We start from the raw sequence: 22562 nt of genomic DNA, 5'->3' as shown, positions 1-22562 counted from the left end.
CACGATCACTGCAAAGGCAACAGGTCACAGGTGACAACTGTCCTTCCCTGCCCCAGGGGTGAGGCTTTTTATGTGCAATTCCTCAAAAAAGAGAAGTGCATACGCACTCCCTTGCAGGGTATTTTCACAGTCCAGCATTTTTCAAGGACGCGACATGAAACCTTGTTTAAATCTGACAAATAAGGAGCATTTGGGAAAATTAACGGGACCGTAAGTTGTGTTTTGTATTTGTGGAGTGCTGCGTTTCCGTGGCAACTGGGGGCTACGGGCTTTAATTACCATCACAACGTTAAGGGTCTCTGCTGCAGAGGGGCGTGAGATGCTGCCAGGCAGGGGGACCAAAGGAGCACCGCCCGCCCTCCCCTCTCTGCCCACAGCCGCCTGCAGAGGTCCAGGGGATCTGAGCTACCGGCACACCAGAGAGCAAAAGGATGTCTGGAATGGGGAAACCGAGGGGCTACACAAGACTGACCATCCTTAGGAGAGATGACGGATGACGCACATCTCCCAAAACCGCAACCTCAAAGCCAGGGATGCTCGACATCAGGGGATGACAGGAGGAAAGAGGGACTCGGTGCCCAGAGATAAAACAAATGGGCAGAAGGTTTTCTCGAACAGGCAAAAATCCTGCTGCAGCCATCTTCTATGGCACAAATGGAATGGCTTCTATTTTGGGACCAGGAGATTAAAATAGCTTTACTTTAGTCAAATTGGTCTCAAATGAGACAGGAAAGATAAGGACTGTGACTGTACAGAGGTTCCTACAATGAAATACCCATTCTTTATAGCAAATACAGAGCTATAGCAAATAAATCATCTCGGCATAGAAGAAAAGGAGACAAGTATGAATCTCTAACAAAGATACAGCTACACGTCTACAGACTAAATTTCGCATACTCTTACTGAACAAGAGTAACACTGAAAAAAGAGGAAATCTGACATACAAGCCAAGCTAGATTAGAGCCACCGAGGTTTGGATGGCCAGTCCGATGTCCTTGTCTGCAGGGAGCACAAACGCCATGAAAGATCTTGCACTTGCACGGTCTCTTTGGCAGGCACTGCTACCCACCCTATAAAAGCGTTGCTCAAGTATTTGCCTTTCCCTGCCATCATGTTTCGTAAGACAGGTAGGAGCTCCCTTTACAATTTGCAAGATCTATTTTCTGTAGGTACACTAAATTTTTTGTAAAGTGGAAAGTGAAGTGCCTGTTTCTGGGGGCTAACCCTGCTTTGTGTCAAAAATCACCCTGTGTTAGGAACAACACAGGACAAGCACCTGGGGAGTTTAAAATGCTCCCAGGACTCTCAAAAATAGAGCAGGTTTGCAACTTTTAGGCCTAAGTGTATTAAAAAACCGAGAAGAGACCTACAAGTACCTAAACTCGTTTCTGGATTTTTTCAGCAGTGAAAAAGTAAATAGAAAGAAACATAATTGAATAGAAGTGAAAAACTACAGACTTACCTGCCAGGAGTCCAGAAGACAAATTTCCTTCCTACAACAAAAAGAATAAGGAAAGCAGTATTTAATTACTGCTGCTGTAACAGGTGGGTTTTTACATCCAGTGGAAGTGAAAAAAGTACCCCAACAGCCAAAAAGACAAGGAGACAATTAGTGAGGCTTTCTTCTCGCTGATGGAGCGGAGGAGAAGAGCAAGAAAGAGTAAAACATTTTGCTTATCCGCCATGGATATTTTCTGCCGCGCAATCTGTCCACCAGCCCTTGCCATATGTGCCACCCTTTCTGCTGGGAGAGATGAAGGCAGCAGAAAGCTGTCCATCAAGATGTTAAACCTTCTGGAAAGCCCTCCCCTATGCACTTTGCCCTGAAACAGGGACTTTTGTGGATGAACAGAATACACTTAACTAGATTAAACGTAGCTCATTCCTGGATATGTACAGAGAAAATTTGATTTGATTAATTCAAATTTTAAGGAGCAGTAGTGATTCAAAGAAAATAAAGGAATCGAAGAGCTATGTTCCCTTTTCCCGCACTTCTTTATAACCAGCCCCCATCCCTATGGGTGTGCATGGAGGAAATTCAGGGAGACAGCACTGGGATTAATCATGAGATGGCTTTGATGACAGAGAGAAGCTGGGGGTGGAGGGGTGGAAAGGATAAAAGAACTTTCTGAATAGTTAAATTGTAGGACTTAACTATTTTCAGAGAGAAAAACCATCCCATCTCTTCCTTCAGGCATATGCCACCTTGCGTAACTTGTTACAGCTGGTTTCCCCCATCAATCACAATTTGAGTGATGGGGAAAGCTATTTTCAAAGGTAAACTATGCTGTTACTAAGCAGTTTTTTAGCTTAGACATAGGGTGAAAAAAATGAAGCTACCTCCTAAGCTAACAAAAGCCTTCAATCTCTTTGAAAACAAGCATTTCTAAGATCTGTGCAAGACAGAGCCAAGAGGACATGGTTTAGAGACACCTCAGATAAATGATAAGCTACACACTGTCCTCTTCCTGCGGGAAAGGAGGCAGAGTCCTCTACAGGAGTGCCCGTGGCCTGCAAGGAACCCATGACAACCCATGGCCAAAGAAAAAAACTTAGGAGTACAGCAGAAAGAGCACAGAGAATGGTCTAGACTTGGTCTGGAGCTTGCAGCTTCAATTTTCAGCCCCAACCTGCCAAACCCCAGCACCTAAGGAACATCACTTGGTGAGCTAAGGCAACCCCTTAAACCGGTCTACCCTGCCTAGAGACTGCTTTTTTTCTCCCTAATGAAATAAAACAAGTATCACCACATTAGAACTCTCAAAGAAAAGAGGAAAAATAAGAGCCTTATTGAGCCACAGTCAAGAGTATTTAACTCAGGTTACCTATATGCACACCTAATTACAACTTGCCCATGAGCAGGGGTATTGCCTGCAGTGTGACCAACTCACCACCACAACTGCCCTACTTGGTTTGCAGCCCAGCACAACCAGGGATCAGGGAAAGCTGGACTGGCTCTGGCCACCCCTTGGCAAGCAGGTGACTCATTCACCGCCATGGCTGAGCAGTCTCTACTCATGCCTGGGAATTATGTTAGGATGCCATGCACTAGCCGACACTTGAATTAACTCCACAATAAAGATAAATTCTTTGATTCTTAACACTTGATGGCTGTGCCTCTCCCTATTAAGTCTGCTGAAGACATTTCACTTTGCTGTTGTACATAACTTGATTTCCAGTTAATTTCCAGGAGAAACTTTCCTTCTGATATGTGTAAAAAGATTCTTTTCAGAGCCAGCTGCCTGACCCAGCATTGGGGACACAAAAAAAGCAGAATATGACTTGTGCAAAATACCCCCGTATTATTTTGTAGGACGCTTTTCAGAAATTAAAACCTTTACACTGAGACCTTCCAATTAGGCTACCTGTCATACCGCAACAGATGTACTCTGTACAGATACTGAAAATAAATGGCTCCACACATCAGCAAAATTTACATAATAAGAACATGTTAGATCTAGAAGATGTAGTCTTAATATATACAAATATTATCTTAAATAAAGCCCATTTAAATACTTTGTATGCAAACTGGTCTTTACATACACAGTAGACTAATGCTTGTCTGAGGCCTCCAGACAGGATTGAGAAAAGGAAGTGGACATTGAGTTGACTATGTAAAATCCAGTCTGGTTATACATATTTGACAGACACAAATAATACGGAAGCAAAAACTGCATTTGTTTTCAGTCCTGTTGTAGGAATCATATATACTCCACTTCAGCCCTTGTAATTACACAGCCACCAAGAAAGAGCAGGAACAACAGTTATTGAATGAAAAAACACAGATATTTTTTCTAAAAACAATTCTCTATCCCCTAACCATGTTTGCCAGCTTTTTATTTCACATTCCCTGTTAGCTTGGCTGATTGCATGCTATATATATACACACACACATATGTTAAAAAATAGAATTTCACTAGCTGTTACATAGGGAAGCTTCTATGGTGCAGCTCTTTACCTGCCTGAGGTGCAAAGTTTGGCTGCTTTAGCATGTTCGCTGACTCCTGTTAGTGCCCTCAGAAAGAAACTACCTCAGTGGTAACACTATTGAAAAACAGTTCTTTAAGATTCGAGTGAGAAACATTAGCCAAGCTGCATAGTAGTGCACACACAGCAGGCCAGCAGGCCCTGCTATGTATTCACACACAAGTGACAGGGGCTAAATGTTAAGCAGCAATCTCCTAACTCCCCTCTGCAGAATGAATAATGTGGAAGAGGGAAAGCTGAACTGCTGTTACAGCATTTCTGTCCGCTTTCCTCGGTAGTCTTGTTCTCTTTAAGAAACAGTAATATTCCTAAAGAAAGGCAAAAAATTAAAATCATTACCTTCTAAGTGAGTAGCAAAAATTAAAACTAAAGAAAAAAAAGTGGCACTAAAACAGGTAAGTGGCAGCATCTATGTAAAACATCAAACTGATAGCCATATGCAGAAATTATACAGGAGAGATACATTAATAGAACTATAAATCATAAAATAAAATAGAATAAAATTGCTCAATAAAAGAGAGTTAAATCCTCACAGAAGGCTACAAGCAAACAGGGGGAAAGCTCAGAAGTTTCCTAGGGTGGGGAGGCATCAGGACTCCAACTGCTACACTCATCTGGCAAACAAACCCCAAGTTGTTAAAAAAACCAAAAGGCATGAAATTATGAAAGAAAAATGCATTTCATTTAACATTTAAGATAGTTAACGATGAATTTGTAAAATACAGACAAGACATTTACTCACATCAGCAAGGAATTCCTATTCACCACATTTTTGGAAGACAGTGGTAAAGGAATGGTGCGCTGAAGAGCCCCACCAGTTCAGATTCCTAACTTCAGGCACCACTTTTCTGTATCCACAGTCAAAATGGTTGCAGCAACAGAGGCTGACAAAAACATGCTACATCGGGAAGGAGCCAACCTTCTCCTCCTCCTCCCTGTCCAATCTCTTCTCAGCAGGCTGAAATTTTGCATCTGTGGGGGATGATACAATTTTTGTTTCCTCATTTATTCTATGTATTCAACCCTTAAGAGCTAGCTTTTAAAATACCAGTCTTGCTTTGAAGGATATTACTTCATTAGCAGTGCTTTTGGAAAAAGGTCTTTAAAAGGCAGACGACTCACCCTCTGGAGTATCCATCTTCTTTGCACTCCCTAACCACAATTCTCATTTTCCCAAACCAAGCACTTCTCAACAAGTTAGGCTAGGTTTGCAGACATAAAAAATTCAAACCACCTTTTATTTCCATACTTTTTTTTAACTCCCAACTCAGACTAAACACTTTCACATGTTTTATGCCAAATACTTACGTGAAACATTTTTAAAAACTTTATAACTTTTTTTTTTCATTGCTACATTGTCCAAAAGCTAGAAACTACCCCAGACAACACTCCTGCTCCATTGGGAGCTGTGCAACCAATCCCAAAGTATTACAGTGTCTCCAAGATAAGGATGCATATTCCCATGGGACATATTTATTTTCCTCAAAAAGGGAGCAGTGCTGTGCACAAAGACTGTGGGATGCCAGAAAGGCAACACAAGAACCAGAGGAGCTGTAGACACCTGCCTACCCTTCGTACAGAAGCAGCAGCAGTTGCTGCTGTTTTCATAAGGCCAGGATTTCTTCACGGAACAAACCTAGCATGCAACGGATTACCTGGAAATAGCAGACTTCCAAGCTTTTTTGCTCCATCAGCAGCAACAAGGATTCAATGAGATACTCAGAAGTTCATCTGCAAACTTCCTGTTCATAAAATCCAGAGCTTTTAAGAAGTAACTCAAACTTACCATCAAGTTCAGAGTAGTGCAGTGACTCAGATGAACGGGACCTAGTGTAGAGCAAACAACATTTTGCTCTACAGTTACTAGTTTCCACCTAGACACAGACATTTGGGTCAGAAACCCAATTTTTCACACATCAGTGAAGAACTGTTTACCACTGCAGTAAAAGAACAGCCTTGATTTCCACTGATTTTAAGAGTGAAAAAGCTAGTAGTTCAATTTAATGAACCAAGAGGAGGACAAACACAGTAATTAAAAGCCTTTATACTGTCCTTTCTGAGTGCAATCTGAAAACCAGACATCCAGGCAAGAACATGAGGAGAGTTTCATTCAAAGGAGACAACTTGCTTTAAGAGCAGGAGACTCAACAACACACAACACTGCCTTTTAAGATCAGTCATATGGGATAAAAACACAGAAACAATAGATAATATCCCAGGCAACATGACACTGTAAAATAAAAGATATAGGGATGACAGAGTCGTGAAAAGGCTATGCTAGCTGAAGAATTTGAAGACGGAAAAGAAAAACTGCTCATGGAACCAAGAAGTTACACTGGAAAGCTACAACAATAATATACCATAATTTGGCTGAAGGAGTAATTTGCATACATTTCCCTTTGTAAACTTCAGGACTAGAAATGTATAAACTCAGATTTAGTGCTTGTCCACACAGACCAGTTTAACTGAATATTAAGTTTCAATAAAGTTAAATTCTGAACTGATACTTTGCTGTTAAAGCATGTCCTGTTGCTTTAGCTCTAGCCAAACTTTATGACTAAATGGAATCTAAAACAGAAAGGGTTTACAAAGACTTTTTGTTTCCACTGAGTACTTGAAAATAAATCACTGCAGCTTTCCCATATATAATAAAAGGTGTGGGTATTTTTTAGATGATAGATTTGGAGAATAGCACATCTGCTGAGGCTCTGGCTGGCTGGTGACTCCTGTTTTCCACTGGCCTCCTGACTCCCTTCAAACTTTCAAATGCAACCAAGGGGTTGCCTTGGCTTAGAGATTCCTAGTTAGTGGAAAACTGGGGGCCAAAGTGTGCAATGAAGTTGCTATAAAACCTTATCCCAAATAATTAGGTTTAATATTGATACACAGTATGCTTGGGGTAAAAAATTCACCAGCAAAACCACTGAACCTCTCCAACAATTTCCAATCTTCAATTAAGAAAAAAAACTCTTGACAGCCAGAGCTGATACCCTACTTGCTCCTCCATGTTTCTCTTGCCTTCTCTTCCTTCCCCATCTCAAATCCCAGAAAAACAGCAAAACGGGAATTATTCTTTCAGACAAACATTTCCACTTGGAAACATTAAGTGCAATTTTTTTCAAAATTCCTATACATCACAAATCCTGAAGGCAAACAGATTTACTGAAAATAGAAGGAGCAAATGCCTGAATGATCTTTAGTTTCTCATTCTGTTTTTCTGAAGCATGTCAACCCTTCCTAATTTTTAACAGTCTCAATCAAAGGACTTGTGTTACTTAAAGTTTGCATGCTCTGCACAGTGCCTAGCAAAATGAGCAACCTTTTTTTGCAAGGTGGTTAATAAAGGCTACCTGGAAGTTCACAGGGTTTCTAATATGCCCAATGGAAAACCTTATGGATCACTGTACAACTACTACTACATACGTATCCTAGGAGACCAAAGAGCTTTCACATTTAAGAGCTTATTTCCCAGCCACCCTCTCAATACACATCTCATGCAATTATAAATAATACAAATAGCCATGAGAAAGGAGGACGTTGGTTTAATTTCAGGCAGAAGGTACACAGACCTCAGCTTGTATCTGCATAAACGTTTCATTTCATTTCACTTCTCCTCACATTCTAACTAGAAAGATACAGTGTATCTTTGTATTATCTCACATAACGCAGGAAATGTGTTTTTAAAATTGCATTTCACAACTGCGCATAGCTAAATTTTTTTTAATCTTTAAAAATTTGCACACATACATATAAATCACCAGAATGAGCCTTTGTATTTAGGCAAGTGAAATCTAGATTCCTGACCACAACATTTTGCAAAGCAACAGCCTTTTAAAAAAAAAAAAACCCAACATACCAGAGAACCACATAATTTAGGAAAAAACCTAGGAAAAAGAAATTTTAAAAAATAAACAAAAAGCACAAACCAGCTAATTTAAAAGAGATTCACTTTCTACTTCATGTATTAATAGCCTATACATTTGAAACAAGCTGAATCAAAAGCATCCCCCTCATTTCTTGTTTGTCATTCTCATCACAGGGTCTAACCTGCAGTTAAGGACTCGGCACCCAGCCTCTGAAGAGGAGCATCCTTAAAATGCCGAGCAAAGCCCTGGAAACACCCCGGTACAATTCCTTGGCAGCCGGAACCCAGGAGCTGTTACAAAACCTGCAACACAGAGCACGACAGCCCCTTCCCTTCATCACCTTTTTAGTCTACATTTCTTAGCCTACCATTGCAGTGGAGGCAACACAGAATACCTGCCCAACAAGAAGAATATACTGTTGATCTCTTGGAGGAGGGGATATCACATGGTAACAGGGAACTAGAAGGAAAAAAAGGCTGGCATGCTGGTATACACAATTAATTCACCAATGGGTAATTAAAACAGGACCAGTTCCTCCTAAAGCCATTAAGCAGCTCTCAGGGTTTGATTTCCTTAAAGCAGTAAATTAATCACCTAACTTCACACGAATATGAGTGAAGCCCTAACAGCTGTGGCTCAGCAAATAGTAACTGGAGCAGGAGCCAGTGTAGAAGAACTGCAGGTACTCTCTTACACCATGTCCTTTCCAAAACATAAACTTAACATTACAATTAACTTCAGGCTAAAATGTTGCCAGCCATTTCTCATGAATGCATAATGCAACCTTGCTACTCCCCGTAGCACCTCCCAGTTTTGGAAGAACACCCCACGGAATGCAGGGATGACCTGCACAGGAATCCTTACAGTAACTCCGTGTGTAAGGTGACGTTACAACACAGATGGGACATTTCGAGCCCCTGTCGTGCTATATGCCATAAATATTATGTAAAGCAACACAATGTTTGCAAGAAAAACAACAAGGTGGATTATGTAACATTCTTTTTCTTTCTTCCACTTCTCTATTTCAGAAAATTCTTGCTTTTTTAAAGAAAAAAAATAAAGTGGAACATTGAAACTGTTCTCAAAACTGCACATACTTTCTGAAAAAGTCAAAATTTCTGTATAGTTTTATAATTCAGTATCTCAATACTAGAGGTGTATTCAACACAGAAAGTCTGTTTTACATTCTGAAATTGCTTTACTTCTGTCAATTAAAAAAGGAGGAGAAATGTTATGGTTTTCTTTTCAAATAAACTATTATGGTTTTCTTTCTAATTAAATAGTCAATTAACTATTTTTGAATACTATAAAATCATGCTTATTTGCAGACTCAAAAACTACAAACAACTATCTTCCACGGCAGCTTTTATAAAGTCTAGTAACACCACTTGCAAATTGAATACTTTAGTATTATTTTTCCCTTATACTGGACGTTACAGAAATTACATACAGGAGAGTCGACGACCAGCTAAATGTGATAACCACCATATCCCTCAAGACTGTCCTCTTCCTTCACTTAGTTCCATGAAGTGGATAAAAAAAAACCCCAAATCTACAAACACCATGATAAATGAGCAGTAGAAGAGCGTTCCCCAGCAGCAAAGGGTTCAGGTTGAGGTCTCAGTGGATACTTCAGAAGACTTCAGGGTGGCCTTTATAATATCCTCCACTTGAGGAAATATCACTGCAAAGTAAATCATCCCTATGAAACAGCAACAAATCTGTTTTTCCTGCCTCTTCTTGGTTTGGTTTGGCTTTAAACAAACAGGCTTGGATAAACAGCATAACGAAGAGGACTGATGTCGTTCTGCTTCACAGAAGAGCTGCATGGCCTAGATGAGAAGACATCACCTCTAGTGAGACGATCAGACCAGTTAAATAAATTGCCTAGTCAGAAGTGAGGCACATTCTGCTTCTTTCCATGAGATAAAACCTGTGATGGTATTTCAAAGGCATAGCACTAAGAAAACTTTTGACCTCTGCTGAAGACATTTCCTACAGCAGTAAAATGACAATGTCAATGATACTTATGCTAGGCTAGCGGCGTTTTCTTTGGGTTTTTACACCTACTTGTAATGCCCCATTTCAGCTGAAGAAACAACACAAGCCAATTCCAGCTACTGTGTTCCTCTGTGAGCACACCAGTACTACACCTACGCAGGCTTCCTTCAGCACGTGTCATTAATTAAATCATAGCTGGAAATGGCATTTGCTAAGAGAGCACGATTTTTACCATGAGGATATCAGCTGTATGGAACAGCATGGTGAAACACCACACAGCAAATGAAGGGGGTGTAAGCATAGCCCTTACCCTGCCACACAAAACCTGCTGCCACAAGTCTCCCTCTGAACTCACAAGCATCAGTGCTGCTCCTTCTACGGAGGAAAGGAGGAAGACAGCTAAAATCTGCCTGCTCAGCCAACGTGCTGAACAAGAATTCTGGGTGTGAGCCCCAGAACTGCTTTCAGAAGCCGTGTCTTCAAAAGACCTGGGTGGCTGAAGGAAGCCTGTTCTGAATGTTGAACCTGTTCCCTCCAACAACATGGAGTTTAACACACAGACTCTGCAGCTTTAGTAGTACTTTGCAACACAAAATTTAACATTTTAAGATTTCATTTAAACTAAGGCATGCCACATGATTGCAAAGTGCAGCTGAATAATGAGATTCACAGGAAAGAAAGAAAAACCTACCACAAAACCCCATATTATACTAACGTAAAAAAAAAAGCATCCACAAAGGAAGAGGTAAACAACTTTTACCCTCATTAAAAAGTTGAGAAATGTGCACACCACCACTAAAATATAATTAATACACAGCCTTCAGGAGAGTCCAAAGGAGCAATTTAATTAACCACCCACTGATTTCATAAATGACAAGAACACACAAAGGTAATGGCACCTTATAATTGAAAATGTCCTGTTTATTTAGCTGAGCAATTGTGCTGGTCTATGTTATGCATAAATATGAGGAAACACATTTTCAACTCATGAGATTTTAACTTTGTAAGGTGTAACAGAACAACATACTGCCCATGATACAGTCACTGTATACTTCACTTATTTAATGCCTTTACCCAATAATCTCTAAGTCACTGACAATCATAAAGGTTTTAACATTTACGAACTTATAACCTTTATGAACTTCTCTGATGGGCTTTTTCTATGCCCTCTTCAGAAATGTGGAAGAGCTGAGAAGAAAAAAAAAATTTTTACTGGAATTTTACTGGTATGCCACTTCAAACAAACTACTGCATCATTCAGGGACTTAGTTCGTATCTGTAGTTCTCCCGTTTTTGCACAGAGACCCTCTGTGAGTCCCATGAAATATTTCTGCTGATGATGTTCTAAACTCATTTTCTTTCTTTTCTTTCACACGAAGAAAGTTTCCTTTCAGCTACTACATCCTTTGTAAAGGAAAAAGAGCAGCAGCTCTTACCAAGGTAGGAAAAGAACATAGTGAAACATGTGAAAGGCTCTTCCCTGGTTTTTTCATTGAACTTTTCAGGGATAAAGATGGAATTAATATTCCTTTTCACATTCGCAAAATGCCTTTGTGCTGCTACATTAAAACCATCAAAGTCTATCTGACTGAACATGAAACAGAGCAACATCTGAATTGACGAGCTGTTCATCTCCCTATCTAATGGACACACTTAGAAGCGCTCAAAAGAGATGTGGAGAAACTGAAGAAGGCCCAGAGAGGGGAAAGATGATCAAAAGGAGTGGAAAGTCTGCCATATGAGGAGAGGCTGAGAGAACTGGGTTTGTTCAGCCTTGGGGAAAGGCTTAGGGGAGACTTTATCAACATGTTTCAGTATTTAGAGGGTGGCTACAAAGAAGCTGGAGACTCCTATTCTACAAGGAGACACATGGAAAATATGAGGGCTTATGGGTACAAGTTATCTCTTGTTAAGATTGTGATTGGACACAAAAGGAATGTTTTTCACAATGAGAACAATCAGCCATTGGAATAATGTCCCGAGGGAAATGGTGGATTCCCAAATGCTGGACACTTTCAAGATGCATCTGGAGATGCATCTGGTGCTGCACCATCTTGTCTAGTCTGGACTTTTGTAGAGAAAGGCTGGACCAGATGATCCTTAAGGTCCCTCCCACCCTGGTATTTTCTGATTTTATGACTTATACTTGCTTTGGGGCATGCATTATTTAAAACAACAGACTGAAAAGATTCTTCAGACATAAAAGTCTCCATGGTAAAGCTGACTTGCCAGCTTTTTAAAAGGCTTTCCCTAAAGGATTCAACAACATACCACACAATGATCCTCAGTAGTCCAACACACCCCAGCAGCAGGGTGTACAAGGATGGATGTCGTGCACATCAGTCAGATCTCTCATCCCACCTGTCCGCTTTATCAGCCACCATGCAATGACATCAATGACTTTACATAATACTGTCTCCCTGCACACCTAATACAGAAAAAGCACTCCTCAACAGAAATTGCAGCATTAAATGTTGATCCCAACAGCATCACTGCACAATGGAACTACCTTAAGTGATTACTTCACATGTACACATTAAATACACACTTCTGCAATTCTGGATCCCAGAGCTGCTCATGTTGACTGTTCCTGAGTTTCCCATCATTAGGTATTTATGATATTTACTCAGTCTGTAGCAAACCGTCACCAGCCATACCTAACTGGATTAGCTGCCCATCAGTGATGCCACCAGATATATAAACATCTTTTTTAAATGATGAAAGCTTCCATTACATTTATGCACTATGGTTTACTTACCAATCAGATGAGGAAAGAAGAGTTCTTGAATAAATACCATAAAGCATCCTCTAATATTTTTTTCTAATATTTTTTCTTTTCAAAGTCCTTCCAGCTTTCACGTGTTAACTAAAAGCATTCACATAAGAAACTGGCAGGTCCCAGGTACTGCCTGTGCCTCACATGCCAGCAACAGCACTTTTGGGTTCCTTGTTACTACTCCTTTTGGTTGTCAAAGGACTTTTGGGCACATCACTACAGGATTGAGCACAACAGTGTTTTCCAATGGTTAATCATGGTAACTGCTGCATGTTTCCAGGATGCATCTGCCCTGTGAAAATGGTTAGGATTTTCTGCTTCTAAATGTTACAGAAAATATACTGCTTACATTCTAATACATGATTCAACTGCCTGCAGCTTCCAAAAGAATCTGGACTGCTCAAACTGAGTTGTTTCTAATGTTTACTACTGAAATGAACTTTATCAGAAATAATTACCTTCTTCCATCCCACCAGCATATTTTGAAAGCAAATCAAGCTCCACAAGTCTCTGAAAGAACTCCATTGACCTATCATATTTCTCCCTAACAACTGCACTCAAAGCTTCTCCAGTGGTCTTACCAGCAGTAAGCTCCCACCCATAGTACACAGATTCCATGGGCTAATTTAACAAGATAAGTAGCATTAGGAAAGAGACTGACCACAGCTAGAAAAAACCTTAATCAGACAACACTTGTTACAAGTGTTGTGCTCCACTGGGGAAAGCTCTCAAAGATAAGCAGTGTTTTGTTAACTCACCAAAAGTCGCCTGGGATGCAAGACAGATGGAAAGTAACAGGGAGTCCTCACTAATACAAAAGAGCTCTTAATTTTTCACAAAATATCAGAACTTCCCATTGCAGCAAGCAGAAATACCAGATCTTGAATGCTACCTTCCTCAAAACCTTCCTGTAGGAATTCCTGTAGTGCCTGTTTCTTTTTAAGTGGGTTAAATGCTGCCGATTTCCCCCCTACTGTTAGGAAGATTATTTTTTCCTTTATAACAGCATTCTCCCAAGTTCTCTCCTACACAAGTTTGAAGAGAGAGCCAAGGTTGTTGGCAGCTTGTTTATGAAACTGGCCCTCACTATTTCCCCAGTCAGTCTGGAAGGACAGACAGTAGCTGTCCGTCCTCCCTCCTGGGGTGATCCCTCAGCCTACTTCTACGGGATATGGGATGGATGCAAGGAAATAAGTTAAGTGATCAAAATACACGCAGAAAAATAATTAATTTTAAGTATTCCATGAGAGATATAAGTAGTCTATTAATTGCATCTTCTAGATTAATTTCTAAATCCATCGGGTCATGGCACAGCGAAGTAATTTAAATCAAGGGATTTAACAGCATTTTGAATTAGTTTAATAATGCTAAACCTTACTGTATATATTCAAGTATTTAACTCACAAGAGCTGCATTTTTTTTACCATTCTGTAGTATTAGTTTAAAAATCAAATGGATTTCATTATCATTCCTGGTAGAGAACCTTATTTAAGTTTTACAAGAATTATGAAAATAAACAATACCATTTCACATTTAAACACAACTTAAACCTTTAAACTTAGAAGAGCTCAATTAAACAAATCATATTGCTTATTATTACAAAATTAATTCTTTTGGTGCAGTAATATTGCTTTTTTCCCATCTGTCCCTACTGCCACCAAAGGTTTGTTCAATTTCTACGACTGAACAGCCCTTCCTTCCATTTGCTGGTATTCCACCACAGCACATAATTCTGAAAAATGAGTCTTGCCTTGAGCTTGGATCATTGCCCCCACAAATCTTGTCCTTGCAAAATTTCTTTTGCTTTCTCAAAATAAGAATAAATAGAAAATAAAGTATTGTCCAGCGTGTTTTTTCAGTTTCTCTGCACACCAGCAGTTTGACTACCTCAACATCAACAGGCCTGCTCAGCACAGGGCTGGCTCTCGCACAACCCACGCAGATTCCTCGACCCAGCAGCTCAGACAGCACTTGCTATGTTTTAGCAAGTACCTGCTGCTGACTGCTTCCACTTGCACAGGCTTTCCCATGGCTTCTGGCTGTAAAAGCAACCCTCAGGGTGCCTTTCACTAGCTCTATCTCATTTCACATTTCAAGAGAACAGAAAAACACAGGGCTCAGCTCATGTAACTTGTAGCTCACAAATCCAGATCTTATGCCATCTCCCTACACCTCTACTAGCATCACAGCTGAAGGGTTATTTTTAAAATGTCTTTGTACATACATTACTTGGTTTTAGTGAAATAGAAAATAGAAAATTCTACTCAAAGAAAAATACGCAGACTATCTGCTGTAAAAGTGTCTGGGCAAACAACTTGAAAATTCCTTAAGGACATGAAATGTCCTTAAACTCAATTTTTGGAATTGAGGGAAATCCACTCTACTGCTACATTTCCTAAGTAGTTTCTTACAGAAGAATTACATTAAGAGTTGGGGAAAAAAAATCAGTTATATCCATGCCAAGGCCTGTATTCCCTTTTTATAAACTCAAGGATTTCTAAATACATGTAAACATCTTAAATAAATAAATAAAACACAGGAAAAGTTTTCTTCCAGAACCACTTTGCAGTGTAACAAGAACAGTACTTTTCCTTTACTGCATTATTATGTTTTGGTACTAACCCAAAAGTTCACACCGTTTTTATTTCTTTATTGCCAAGAGTCATCTAGGAAATGCTGCCATCAATAGTAAATCTACATGAAGTCACACTCCTCTGGTGCATTTTGTGAATAGCAATCAGTTCAAAATACAATCCTGTTCGGTTTAAATTCAGTTTATTCTTCAATTACTCTGCTAGCCCAACTCTAATTTATTATATTTTCTGGTACATTTGATTTTGAATATTATGACATCCTGGCTCATGCCATTAGAGAGGAAACATAAAATGGTAAGGATGTCTAGGGACAGCTGAGAGTAAGATAGCAACAGCCTGGAAAATTAACAATACCGCTGTCTGTGCTCAGCTAGACCGCTCCTGCATTAGCACTAAAAAAAATATTTCTCTAATACAGACTTATGATCCAGGAATAGCCTCAGGGGCACCATAAAACCCCAGCCAGCACAACAGGCAGCTGGGGTGGTTGGGTGGGCAGACAGCAGCCTCTGAGCCCACTGGGGCAGCTCAGCTGCAGCAGAAAGGAAACACTGGCTCTGCTGCTGCTTGGAGACACCCAAAGAAAGAAACCAACATGGTTCTAAATGCCATCAATATTATACACATTGATTTTTGGGTGGGCCTTTTTTAGCCTTGCACTGTCTCGGTCCTAGCTACCATTTCTTTCTCCCAGCACCCAAGGTGAAATGAGAGGCAGCAGCCAGAAGCCTGCTCAGAGGGCCTTTCTTGAGAAGCTGGGCAGAAGTAAGGGCTTCACCTTCCCCTCCAGCTTGGTGACCGACTGCATTAACCTTCAGGGCACGCTGCCAGCCCCACCTGCTTACTCAGGCTTTTGCCAACAAGGGAAGTTCTCACTGCACTGCTTTGTCCTTCGAAGATGCATCCTTTTTCACTTACTTCTTACTCCTGCCTAACATTTGGAGTTGGAACTCCTGAATCCAGAAAATGGAGGGGCAGTCCTGATGGAGAAATATCAGACTCTTGTATTGATATCTGACCTTTTTTCCTACAACAGATTCTGACAACCTCAAACATGAAAAATGCTTATGTTTCTGCACAGCTTGCTCTGTCCCAAGAAATTACACATTGTTTTCAAAACCCAGTGTGGATTTCCCTTCTTTTGTCTGTTGTTCTGAAAGCCTGAAAACAGCTTACCAAAACAACATGCAAGAGTGAATGCGTTACAGGGGAACCCAGGCAGGCCCATAAGGGCTGCCAGTATTGGAAAGAAGTTGCAGTGGGGGAAATCTGGCTGAACCCAAATCCTCACTCATTACTTTATCCAGCAGAAACAAATCAAGCAGACTTATTTTCCCCTAAAGGATAATACAGTTTTCAGCTGTATCTAAGCTCAGGCAGTATTTCCAGCTCCTTCTAAACCTCACAAGCAATAAGGATTTTACTAATGATGTAGTTGCTGCAACTGTTGCATTAAAAAGACGATGTCAAAAATTACGTGTAAACGATGCCTACAATTACATGGAGGTAATTTACAAAACTAAGAAGCGCCATGCTTTAGCTTATCCACTGCCTTTCAATTTTCCCTCACTTCTTCTGAACCTGTGTTGTAACTCAGTTGCTGGTTTCTGTTCTGAAGCTTTTTTCCCCCCGCAACTCAATCCCACACAAAGGACAGACACAAAAGGGAGTGGCATAAAGGATGCTTAACCATACTTCCACTGTTAAGTTACTTGATTTCACACTTAGGAAACCCCACTGAAAGACAGTTACTGGTGCACGAGAAATAGGGAGTACAGTTACAGCTTGTGAAGCCTGATGGAGTCAGAGTAAATCAAATTAGGCCATATTTAGGCCGGATGAAGAGGGAGAGAGGGGCTCTCCCCTCTCGTTAAGTGCTATCACATGCCCCAGTGTAATGCAACATTGCCACCATGATGAGAAAGAAAAAGCTCCTCTCATTTTGGTGTGTTGGTACCAGGAAAACACACCACCCAAGTTCTTCAGAAGCAATGACATCTCTGGCTGTAACCAGTTCCTCTTCTCAAACCTGTGAACTCATAAGTCACCTGCCTTTGCTTACACTGCAAATCAATGCACACGCTCCAGTGTCTCCCTGCACCTGCTCTCATTACCCTGTGTTGAAACATATCCTGAACTGAGACTGGAGACTTGATTTCACTTCGCAGCAGGCAGAGTAATCATCAATAATTGATGTCAGTTGGTTTCATTTGGGGCACTGCCTTGGGTGTGCAACGGAGAGTTATGGTATGCACCAAGGAAAGGAGGATTTGTATATAAAAATGACTTGATAATCTGAAAAAATCCCTCAGTAAACAAAGGAAATTTACAGATAATCGTATTAAAGATTAGAGTTGTTTTAAAACAATGCAGAATGTATTCGAGAACATCTGGGGAAAAAGATGTAGTACTAAAAGCAGAGTCTTTGGGGAAAATATATTCCCCCTCAAACAGGAAACAGTAATTAATTCATTATTAAATCCTAATCCTTGTCAAGTTGTGTTAAATCAGAGCGCTTTTTCTAATAAAGACTGTTATCACTATACTTAAATGCAATTTTATAGATAAATATGTAACTATATTTACATACAGTTTTAACTCTGATTAAATAACTGCTTGATTATTTACTTATTAATTGCTTCCAATTTATTTCAAATTGGAGAAGCAGGATAATTTTATGTCAAAAAACTAAGTTTAATATTAAAAAAAGACAGAACAACCTGTGGACTAAGAAAAATATATCACGATAGCAAAAGCAATTCGGTGTCTTTCCTTTCATGCTTACTCATCAGCTGGAAAATTAAGAAAATTACTCTTTTTATCTTACAAAGGTTACTCTTTTTCCATCGCCCATTCACTGTGTTCTGAAGTTTTGGTGTGGCGATCTATATGAAAATCCCCACAATGAAACCCATAAATTGTTCCTGACATTTTCTATAATCAGTGTTGACAATTAACAGTACTGCTCTTCTATTTAAACAGTGCGTGATTGAAGCTCCTCACTGCTGTAACTGCTGACAGCATCCAAAGACTATTTACTTCACAACTAAAAAGTAAAAACTACAGAACTGAACAATAATTAAATTGGTAAAAAACATCCTAGATCATATTCCTGTAATGTCTTTCACTCATATCATGGCTTTGCATGCATCAATTTGTATTTCTTTTCCATTTTTCCATAAAAATACTTAATGTTAGAGCTAAATCTGGCAGGATGTCTAAGAAGGGAAGGGGAAAGGGAAAGTACAGGGTTTGTTTTTTCCCTTTTTATGCTGTTTTACTTCTTCACATACAGAAATTAATTTTATATATATATACACACGCACGCAAAGTTCAATGACAAGCAGAATGTTAACCAGATCTGCACAAGCAGCAATTAGATTGAGCCTCAGCAAAGAAAGCCCATCATGGATGCTCTTTTGTAATCATATCATCATAACTGTCCTGAAGTCAGTGACTTCTTGAGGAGCAGTGAAAGGCAAAAGGACCCTCACGCCCATAAAGAGCCCTGTGGAGTCACTGCTGTGGATTCAATTGTACAGTCAAACTACAGGGATGGCAAAATAGGATTCAACATGTGATACATCACCTGAAAAATTATATATACTGGGTAGCAATTGCTCCTAATACACGTGGGTGCATTGTAGTGAAGTCCCTTCTCTCCTGCATATCCACTTAACCTGCTTAGCAAGTTTTTGGGTATAGACAGACTCACCTATAGGAACACTTTAGAACAAACCATGCTCTTTATCCTCAAATCAGTATCAGCTCAAACGTAACTCTCTCCTCTTTGACAATCTGAGGCAAAAATAAAAATCTCAGCACAATGTTGACATTACTGTGTGAAATAAGTTGACTTCACTGAAATTGAAGCTTACTTAAAGGCTTCACCTGTTGTGAAACTCACATGTGATTGTTTGTAGAAGGCAAAGAAGCAAGTCAAGCTGTACCCAAAATTTCCTAGTCAAGTATCTTCAACTTCGTAACAGCACAACACTTCAGAACATTTCCTGGCTTCACAGCTTTCCAAACTTTTCAAAATATAAGTTAGCAAAGCATTACACTTCTACAGCATTTCTCTGGTCAATGGCACACACATCCCTTAGCGCAGAAGAAAGGACTGTTAACAGTTTTCATTTCACACTCCAGTAACACAAAATCTTGTGTTACCACTCACTTTAGTGTTAATTTTCCCATAGATTCTCTTTTTCTGCTTACACGGCAAGACAGCTCAGGTCAAGTGCTCAGACAAGCTGTGCTGCTGATTCTCCTTTTTACCACCACTGAATCACCTTCACTTTTGCCTCACCGCAAAGTTATTTTCCCTGCAAAAAAGCAGTAGAGCCACATTCAATAGAAAGTCAGCAGCTACAGTCAAAATGAATTTCTAAGTGGGAAAAAAACCCTCCTTACAACTAAACCCTTATAGATTATTTATGCAGGATCATTCCAACACTGTATAAATACACTACGATAGGTATATTTGCTGCTGTGCATGTGGTGAAGTCCAATTCAGTTTGTATCCCTTCCAGCTACAGAATATAAAAGTATCAGCGCTGAACAGACATGCTGAGCAAAGCCCCTGATAACAGGAATGAAGAATAGTTACTTTGCCAGACAAAGTAGAAAGATACCTTTTTTACTGGTGATTGCAAAAAAAGAAACATTTGGGAGCGGACACTGAATTCTTATGAAGCTTTCTTATGCATATGTACAGATCGAACTTATGCACAGTTTTAAGGTATTTTGCATTAAATGCATGACAGATCCAAAAGTATTTTTAGCCTAATCGAATCTGAATGAGTCTAGCCTTACCTTTAATATTTAAAAGGGATTAAAATAGTTAAGAAGCAAACCCAAAATCTGAAGGCATTCAATACTGGTTTAATACCAGGCAGGAAACCCTGTGAATTTTAAACCTTCAATCTTCATTTGAAGCAGAAATGATAGTTTAGCAGTGGACTAATTGTAAAAATAGACCAGGAATTGACTGGTACTAATTTTTAATTAACATAAAGGCAGGAACTGGGTGAGCCTTCATTAACTTCTGTCAATAACAAAAAAAGGCTGAGAAAACTGCTCTAGAACAAACAATACATAAAACCAGGAAAAAGATGCCAGACAGAAGGAAACCCTCATCAACCCGCTCCGGAAGAAGCTTGACTGAAAATGTTTTTCAAGAAGTTTAAAAAACAAGTTACTTTAGTTCAGAGTTGGGGCAGCCCCCATGGCTGGGGCAGTCCCCAGCACCTGGGAGAGCTGTGGTGCACACACACTGTGCCTAGGGTACTCAGAGCTGTTCGATCGGGACAGGGCTCATGGCAAACTCTCCAACACGATCAGAATGCTTACACAACACATCAGGATCTATGTGGTCTTGTGATGCATTGACCAGCTTTCACTCACAGTTAATTCATTCTGGTTATAAACAAGCGTTAAACAACTTGATTTAAAAAAAAAGCAATGCAAGAGAAAATTACATGGGCCAGGGCAATAGATTGAGTAAGAAGAGGGAAGAAGACAAAGAAGGGTGGGCCATTGGTAAATAAATGCATGAACTTGGAAGTAACAATAAGGAATCCTCCTCTGCATGAAACAGCGATAGTAGTAACTGGTTTGGGTATTTTCTGTAACTTTTAACCTCCAAACATGTAGAGGCAACTTAAGATGCACACTTAAATATTTATTCTATTATAGATATTCAGTGCACTACCCATGAGGCACATCCAGACATTAATGTCACCAGCATCCTCCTTGACTTGCTCTAGATGGAGGCTACTTGGCCCTAAGATGGACTTTGAGCATGCTGTTTTGTGCAGGCTGTTACTGATGGCAGTGGAAGAATCAGCTGTGTTGAAGTCAGGACATGGTCTGCTCAAGAACCTTGTAGGGGTTACTGGCTTTCTTCTTGGTGTTTTGGTTTTGCTGGTCAATTAGAGGAATTATTTGGGCGACATGGCTATAGCCACAGAAACCCCCACCACAGGCTCCATTCTACTGCCACTATGACACAGCTCATTTCATCTGGGGACTACAAGGTATGTCGACAAAAGCACTTTCACTTCATGACAAAATAAAATGCACCAACAAAGGTGGCTCACTGATACCAGCCAAGTTTTTGTTTGCTTTTTAGAATTAAGATCTTGTTCAGGAATGCCAACCAAAACTCAATGTCCAGAAAAATCACAACACCTGGATTCTGAAGCGTTGCTTTGTATCATAATAAAAGCCTCCTGGGTTGGTCCTTTCAAAGCCTCTCAGAGCAAACATAACATTCCTGTGGCAGAACACGACAATTTGTCCAAGCACAAGATAGCAATCACAGAAAATCACTTTCCACAAACTGGTTTTGGTACACAAGTCAGCCTCCCTCAGGTTTGGTTGAATTTCAATTTTCTTCCATTGTGCCAAAAAACCTCTGCTGTACAAGCTTTCTTCTTCCTATCTATGAACTCTGAAACAATGATTAGCATCAATCTGAAGAACAAAGAAGGGCACAGGAAGGTAAGAGCTTAAAATCATCCATCACTGGAATTCTTTGGTCTTCTGAGGTCACAGTTTTTGACAATGATACTGCAGTAAGAGAGGGTTGTCTGCGGCAGAGAGCTCAGATTCAAGCAAAAATTGCATGTGAAGAACATAAAAATCTACACAGCATTTAAGAACACTACATTGAACCCAATAATAAACTGTGCCTTCTTCCAATTGTCTTCTAAAGAGCCAGCCCCTGGGAATGTACAACACAGGCATCCTGACATGTTCCACTGGGCTTATGCAACCTCTTTGGAGAAGGTCATGGGAACACGCAGTGGTAGTGTGATCTTGGGGGCTGGGGAACACAGCCTGTATCGCACTTCAAAATCACTCCCACTGCAAGGAATGTACAAAGCAGAAGCAGGAAGCATGTAGCTCATTTTTCCCCACTGTGCAGAATAATATCTGATAGCACTACACCACTCCAGGCAACACAATCCAAAAGTCCTGGTTCGCCTTTCTGCAAGTACTGGGTGCCTCCCTTTGCCCAGGCACTTACGTGTTCTCCTTTAACATGGATCACTTTTCATTGTGCTCTATTGCTAGAAAAAGGATGAATAAGTCATAGTTCCTTCTGTTTCATTATCTAGAACTACTTATTGCTACCATTTACAACATTTTGAAACTGGATTAGTTCATATATTGGATATACTACTTGAGCAAATTGCATTTTGTTCTACAAACAAGGGTTCTTCTGAAAAATTCTGTATAGTCCATCAAACAATGGCTAAATGTGTCAAATCTCTCCAATTAAATACAAAACCACTTCCTCTTCCAAATGACAGAAGAGCCAACAAGAAGAGG

The 22562-nt window shown here is 40.0% G+C and overlaps 1 protein-coding gene across 2 annotated transcripts in view; it reads right to left on the bottom strand.

Annotated features, from left to right (window-relative positions):
- LNX2 (ligand of numb-protein X 2) overlaps nucleotides 1-22562 on the bottom strand; it is a 58721-nt gene that overhangs the window by 32216 nt on the left and 3943 nt on the right. The window contains exon 2 of one of the 2 annotated variants that reach the window (XM_084227239.1): nucleotides 1463-1493. The exons of the other annotated variant lie outside the window; for it this stretch is intronic. The gene's annotated coding sequence lies outside the window, so the exon portion shown is untranslated. The remainder of the gene's footprint in view (nucleotides 1-1462; nucleotides 1494-22562) is intronic. 2 annotated transcript variants of the gene reach the window in all.

This window comes from Fringilla coelebs (assembly GCF_963513975.1).
Source record: "Fringilla coelebs genome assembly, chromosome: 2".
Lineage (NCBI taxonomy): Eukaryota > Metazoa > Chordata > Aves > Passeriformes > Fringillidae > Fringilla > Fringilla coelebs.
The sequence above is the reverse complement of the archived record's forward strand: the minus strand, read 5'-3'. Positions and strand labels throughout refer to the sequence as shown.